Source organism: Balaenoptera physalus (assembly GCF_965194825.1).
Source record: "Balaenoptera physalus genome assembly, chromosome: 15".
Classification (NCBI taxonomy): domain Eukaryota; kingdom Metazoa; phylum Chordata; class Mammalia; order Artiodactyla; family Balaenopteridae; genus Balaenoptera; species Balaenoptera physalus.
Window position 1 is genome coordinate 82,925,548 of NC_138894.1, and position 6,181 is coordinate 82,931,728.

The 6,181-nt window shown below is 45.7% G+C and overlaps 1 long non-coding RNA gene across 1 annotated transcript; it reads right to left on the reverse strand.

Moving 5' to 3' along the window:
* Positions 1-1,248: 1,248 nt before the first annotated feature.
* Positions 1,249-6,170, reverse strand: LOC309644393. Its single transcript, XR_014254401.1, has 2 exons — positions 5,956-6,170; positions 1,249-5,359 (listed from the first exon to the last, which is right to left on the reverse strand). It is a non-coding gene; the product is annotated as an uncharacterized lncRNA (long non-coding RNA).
* Between the last annotated feature and the right edge of the window lie 11 nt (positions 6,171-6,181).

The window sequence follows — 6,181 nt, forward strand, 5'->3', positions numbered from 1 at the left end:
GGAAAGGTAGTTTTTATCACAAGGGGCCGTGAGCCCAGCTGAAATTTAGGGGCTCTTTTACTGGAAAAGCGGAGTAAAACAGATGTGGGAAGCAACAAGTAGCATCTGTCCAGTCAGCAACAAAAGGCCTCAGCAAAATGCTTCACAGCAAGAGAGCCATTCAAAATCAAAATGGTGATGAGGTATCATCTTACATGCATCAGATTGGCACAGTACAAAAGGTCCGATAAGTGTCAAGTCACGTAGAATGTAGAAAAATGGGAACTCTCATAACTGCTGCTGGGAGTGTAAATTGCTGTAAGCCCTTTGGAGAGCTTTAGAGATTTGTTTAGAGAAATTGCTTAGAGCAATTCCTAAGAAAACCAAAGATATTTATACCTATAGCCCAGGAGCTCTATCTACTTCTAGAGAAAACCTCACATGCACTCAAGGAGAAAGGTACAAGAATTGACTGCAGACAGGAATAAAGATGCAGACGTAGAGAATGGACTTGAGGACACGGGGAGGGAGAAGGGTAAGCTGGGACGAAGTGAGAGAGTGGCATGGACATATATACACTACCAAATGTAAAATAGATAGCTAGTGGGAAGCAGCCGCATAGCACAGGGAGATCAGCTCGGTGCTTTGTGACCACCTAGAGGGGTGGGATAGGGATGGTGGGAGGGAGACACAAGAGGGAGGGGATATGGGGATATATGTATACGTACAGCTGATTCACTTTGTTATACAGCAGAAATTAACACAACATTGTAAAGCAATTATACTCCAATAAAGATGTGAAAAAAAAAGAATTGACTGCAGCACTGTGTGTAATTTTGAAAAACTGGAAACAACCACATGTCCATGGATGAATAAATTGTGGCATATGCATGCAAAGAATTATAATACAGCAATTAAGATAAATCACCCAGCACCACATGTCTCAACATGGATACATTTCAAAATATAAATTGAGAAGACTCAGTCGAATCTATGATGTTTCGTTTCATAAAAAAAGAAAAAGACATCATGTGAAGATTTGACAAACTGGGTGTTCATCATCATATTATTATTGTACAGGTGTTCATTATAGTATTCTTTTTTCAGGATTGCAATTGAAGGTTCTTTTTTTGTATTCTTTTTTACTGTAAAATATACATAACAAAATTTACCATATTAACTTTTTTTTTTTTTTTTTTTGGCGGTGCGGGATTTCAGTTCCCTACAAGGGATGAAACCCCGTGCCCCCTGCAGTGGAAGCGTGGAGTCTTTCTTTTTTTTAAACATCTTTATTGGAGTATAATTGCTTTACAATGTTGTGTTAATTTCTGCTGTATAACAAAGTGAATCAGCTGTACGTATACATATATCCCCATATCCCCTTCCCTCTTGTGTCTCCCTCCCACCCTCCCTATCCCACCCCTCTAGGTGGTCACAAAGCACCGAGCTGATCTCCCTGTGCTATGTGGCTGCTTCCCACTAGCTATCTATTTTACATTTGGTAGTGTATATATGTCCATGCCACTCTCTCACTTCGTCCCAGGGAAGCTCAGAGTCTTAACCACTGGACCACCAGGGTAGTCCAAGGCATTATTGTTTAACAGATATGGAGTTTCATTTTGGGGAGATGAAAGAAGATCTATACTGTAGATAGATGGTGATGGTTGCACAACAATGTGAATGTGCTAAATGCCACTGAACTGTACACTTAAAATGGTTAAAATGGGGACTTCCCTGGCGGTCCAGTGGTTAAGACTCCGTGCTTCCACCGCAGGGGGCATGGGTTTGATCCCTGTTCAGGGAACTAAGATCCCACATGCTGCACGGTATGGCCAAGAAAAAAACCCAAAATACAACAACAATAATGCCTCATTCTCCCCTCTCTCCAACCCCTGGCAACCACTACTCTACTTTCTGTCTCTATGAGTCTGACTACCCCAGGAACCTCATGTAAGTGGCATCATACGGTATTTGTCCTTTTGTGACTGGCTTATTTAACTGAGCAGAAAATCTTCCAGGTTCATCAGTGTTATAGCATGTTCATCAGTGTTATGGCATGTTCCTTCCCTTTTAGGGCTGAGTAATATTCCATTGTACTTATATACCACCTTTTATTTATCCATACATCTGTCAGTGGGCACTTGGGTTGCTTCCACCTTTTGGCTATTGGGAATAATGCTGCCATGAACATGGGTGTACAAATATCTGTTCTAGTCCCTGCTTTTAATTCTTTTGGCTATACATCCGGAAGTGAAATTTCTAGATCATATGGTAATTCTATTTTTAATTTTCTGAGGAACATTATTATTTTTCTTTTTTAAAAATTTTTATTGGAGTAGAGTTGATTTACAATGTTGTGTTAGTTTCTGCTGTACAGCAAAGTGAATCAGTTGTACATATACATGTATCCATTCTTTTTTAGATACTTTTCCCATATAGGTCATTACAGAGTATTGAGTAGAATTCCCTGTGTTATACAGTAGGTCCTTATTAGTTATCTATTCCATATATAGTAGTGAGTATATGTCAATCACAATCTCCCAATTTATCCCTCCTCACCCTTCTCCCCCTTTGGCAACCATAAGTTTGTTTTCTGCATCTGTGACTCTATTTCTGTTTTGTAAATAAGTTCATTTGTACCATTTTTTTAGATTCCACATATAAGGGAACCTTATTTTTTATTATATGTTTGAAATGGTTCACAGTAAAACGATTAACGGTATTTTAAAATGCTTCATAATGGGAAGAAGTTACTCTGAAAACGTATCGTCTGGAAGAATGCCTTTACATGCGTCTGATACTCTTTAAGAACTCGAAATATTTAGTGGATGTGGCATTGGCTCCCCCAAATCAAAGCCCCTAGAAGGTTAAGCTACACCCACACCGGTATTCAAGCTCCCCTTGCTAGTGCTGGCTTCATGAAGGCATGGGACACACTTCAGGTCAGTGAGATGGGAAAAGAAGTGTGTGTGTGGCGGGGAGTGAACTTCAGGAACTATTTCCTTACTCCTAAGAAAAACACTAGGAGAAGGTGGCCTCGGTTCTGGGCGTGGCTGTAATGCTGCCATTCTGCCACCATCTTGAAGGTGGAGCCACAGAGGAGAAGGCGGAGCCGAAGGGTAGGAGGGGCTTAAGTTCCAGCGTTGTGGAGTTTTTGGCTGTTGAGTGGGTAATACAGGTATAGGTACATGCAATAAATGTCCTATTATTCAAGCGACTTGAGTGGAAGCTATTAGTTGAGGTTGAAAGCATCTTCACTGATTGAGTAAATAACTTCTAATTTAAAAAATTAGATCAGTAATATATATATTCTAATTATAAACACTTAATAATGCTGAGAAAATTTTAAAGTTCTCCTTTGCTTTCCCCATCCCATTTTCCTTCCCTAGACCTTTTTTACTATATACATATGCAGTCTATGTTTACTCACGTTTTTGTTTTAAGAAAATGTTGGCTATACTACATATAGATCATTCTTTGCATCGCATTTTTTACCTAAAAATAGGTTTTGAAAAATGTTCTGTACCATTTTCTTAATTTAAGAAAGTGTTGTATAGTATTCCATGGTGTGGGAATACCCACATTTATTTCACTGTTCCTTTATCAGTGAACATTTAGACATGCCTCTTTGGGCACTGGTGAAAATACTTATGAAGAGTGAATTCACTGAAGCAGAATTCCTGAGTTAATGGATAAGTGCATTTTAAGTTTTGATAGATGTCAACTTGCCCAGAGAATGCTTGTGCCAATGTAGGTGCCTAATGCCTCAAAGGGCAGCCCCCGTGCCCAAGGTTCACCCTCCCCCCGCCCACACACACAGCTGCCGGCCTCTTCCTACCCTCTCTCCTCCAGCTGCCGGCCTCTTCCTACCTTCTCTCCTCCAGCTGCCACCCCAGTGGCAACAGCAAGCCTTTCTCCCAGAAGGAAGCCGTGTGTGTACGTGGGAAGAACGACAGAAATGAGGGGAGGAGACACTGGCCCTGCCTTCCAGGAACTTCTTTGCTCTCATGGGAGAAGGAAGCAACATTGAAGGCAGTTAGTGACTCAACAGGGATATTAAAAATATTTAATACTCCGTATTAGGAACACAAATCAGGAGGAGGCCTTGCCTTAGTGCCTCCAGATGGGAGGCTAGAGGCCCTCTGCTCAGCCAGACATTAACCCTTTAGTTGTCAGATCTGTGAAGGTCTGGGGGAATCCTAAGGAAGGGACTGGTGAGAGTGCAGACAGGGTGACCACAGCAGTGCATATGGGCTGACGTCCCTGGGGCATTCCAAGGGGTCATTGGGAATCTGAGGAGGCACATGTCCTGGGTACTATGGGACTCTGAGAGAGCTTCTGGGAGGAAGATTTTCTTGCAGAATTTGGGTTGGGAGGAGAAGCAAGCAGGCCGGGAATCAGCTGGGTCAAGGCAAGCCCTGACCCTCTACTTCCTTTCTCTGTTTAAGTGTCCTCCTTGAGTCCCCTCCTCTTCCTAATCTGTCCAAAGAAATATACATTGATCTGGGGCAAATTTACTCAGTTTGAAAGAAACAGTGAACTGGTCATTTTTATAATATAAAAAGACTCCATCAAATGCTCCCTGACCTCAATTTTCTTTATTTTGTGCATTAGAGAAAGGCAAGATCTCAAACGTACCTACTTTTCCTCCATATTGGGTTGAAAGGGCTAGAGAGCCGACTTCAGAGCATGAGCCACCCCCTGGCAGACACACTCATGGTCTTCTTTTTTTTTTCATGGTCTTCTACTTAAAGGGCATTTTACCCCACCAGGACCCCCTGAGCTCCTTGAAGGAGCCCTGCCTGGTGCCAAGCTGTTGGACGATCCTTGAAACCGAGGCACTAAGAGACCCTGCATCAGGCCTCAAGAACCCGGATGAGGATCTGTCGTCCCTCATAGACAGATCCGGGGACACTGAGACCCCGGAAGGGAGAGCTGCCTGAGGTCAGACAAGTATACAGGAGCAGAGGCAAAACCAGGGCTGAGTGCTGTTTGGGGGTGGGGGGGGGGCATCACTTTTTAGTGGCCTGATGGAGGAGCGGATAAGATGGGGACGCAGGAAGTTGCTTAGCTCACCGCAAACCTGCAGGGTGGGTGGAGAAGAATCCAGGGGCCCGCAGCCAATTGTCCCTACTTGCAAAACCCAGGAACGTTTAATCCGTTTAAAGAGAAACACGGGAGACTGCCCAAGAGGCCAAGACGCCTCAGGAGGCTTTTTGGTTCCTAGTTCCGGCCAACCGGGCGGGCCTTGTCCTCTGCCTGCGGAGGGCGGGTGGGGAAGACGCCATCTTTGGTCTCCAGGTCCAAGGTCATTTGGCACCATCTCTCCTGCCTACCAGATTGCCGGCAGGGCTCCGCCGGTTCTTCCCCTTTTCTTTCCCTGCAGTGGAAGCATGGAGTCTTAGCCACTGGACCGCCAGGGAAGTCTCCCCCCACCCCTTTCTTTCGGGGCCTTTTGCACTACACCCACAGGTCTTCCATAGTCTTTTTGCACAGAGGTTCCAGATTGGTGATGGAAAGACTGAGGTCTGGGGCCTCTCCGGGAATCATGAAGGAGCAGGAACCTCAGTGGTGCTTCTCAGACCTGCAGGCCAGAGATCACCTGGACACAAAGCCGTTTATTTTTCCTTTTAGCTCGGAGGATGAAGAGAGAGGGAACTGCTTTCTATAGAGACACCGAAAAGTCCTTTCTTAATTCCCCACCCCGCCTTGGCAGGCGGAGGTGACCGGAGATTCTTAAATTTTTCATTTTTTAACAGCCCCTCCTGAGCGTGTCCAGCTGTTTAAAGTAAGGCCCCGCGTTCCCAATACTGGCAGAAGGCGAGCGCATGTGGGAACCTGTGCTGGGGGGAGGGATGGGGGGCGCTGACAGCCCCATCCGCAGCCAGGGAAGGGTCCATCCGTTTAAGACCCCATCACCTCGGGGCCCCGCACAGCCTCGAAGTGTTCCTGACCGGATCTGGGAGTCCCACGCACCTGGAGGGCGCTCGGTGTCCACTCCCAGAGGGCGCTGCAGACCGTCGCCCACAGTCGACAACCAACTGCCGCCCCTCCCGCCACTCTCCCGGGCAGAGCCTCAGTATCCTGGGCCGGGGCGCAAAGGAGTGCGCTCGGCCCCCACCACCCGGGAACCTTGGAGCTGCTGAGCTGCAACGCCGGAACCGCGGCCAGCTGGGAAGGTGGCTCTGGAGGTAGGCGAGGC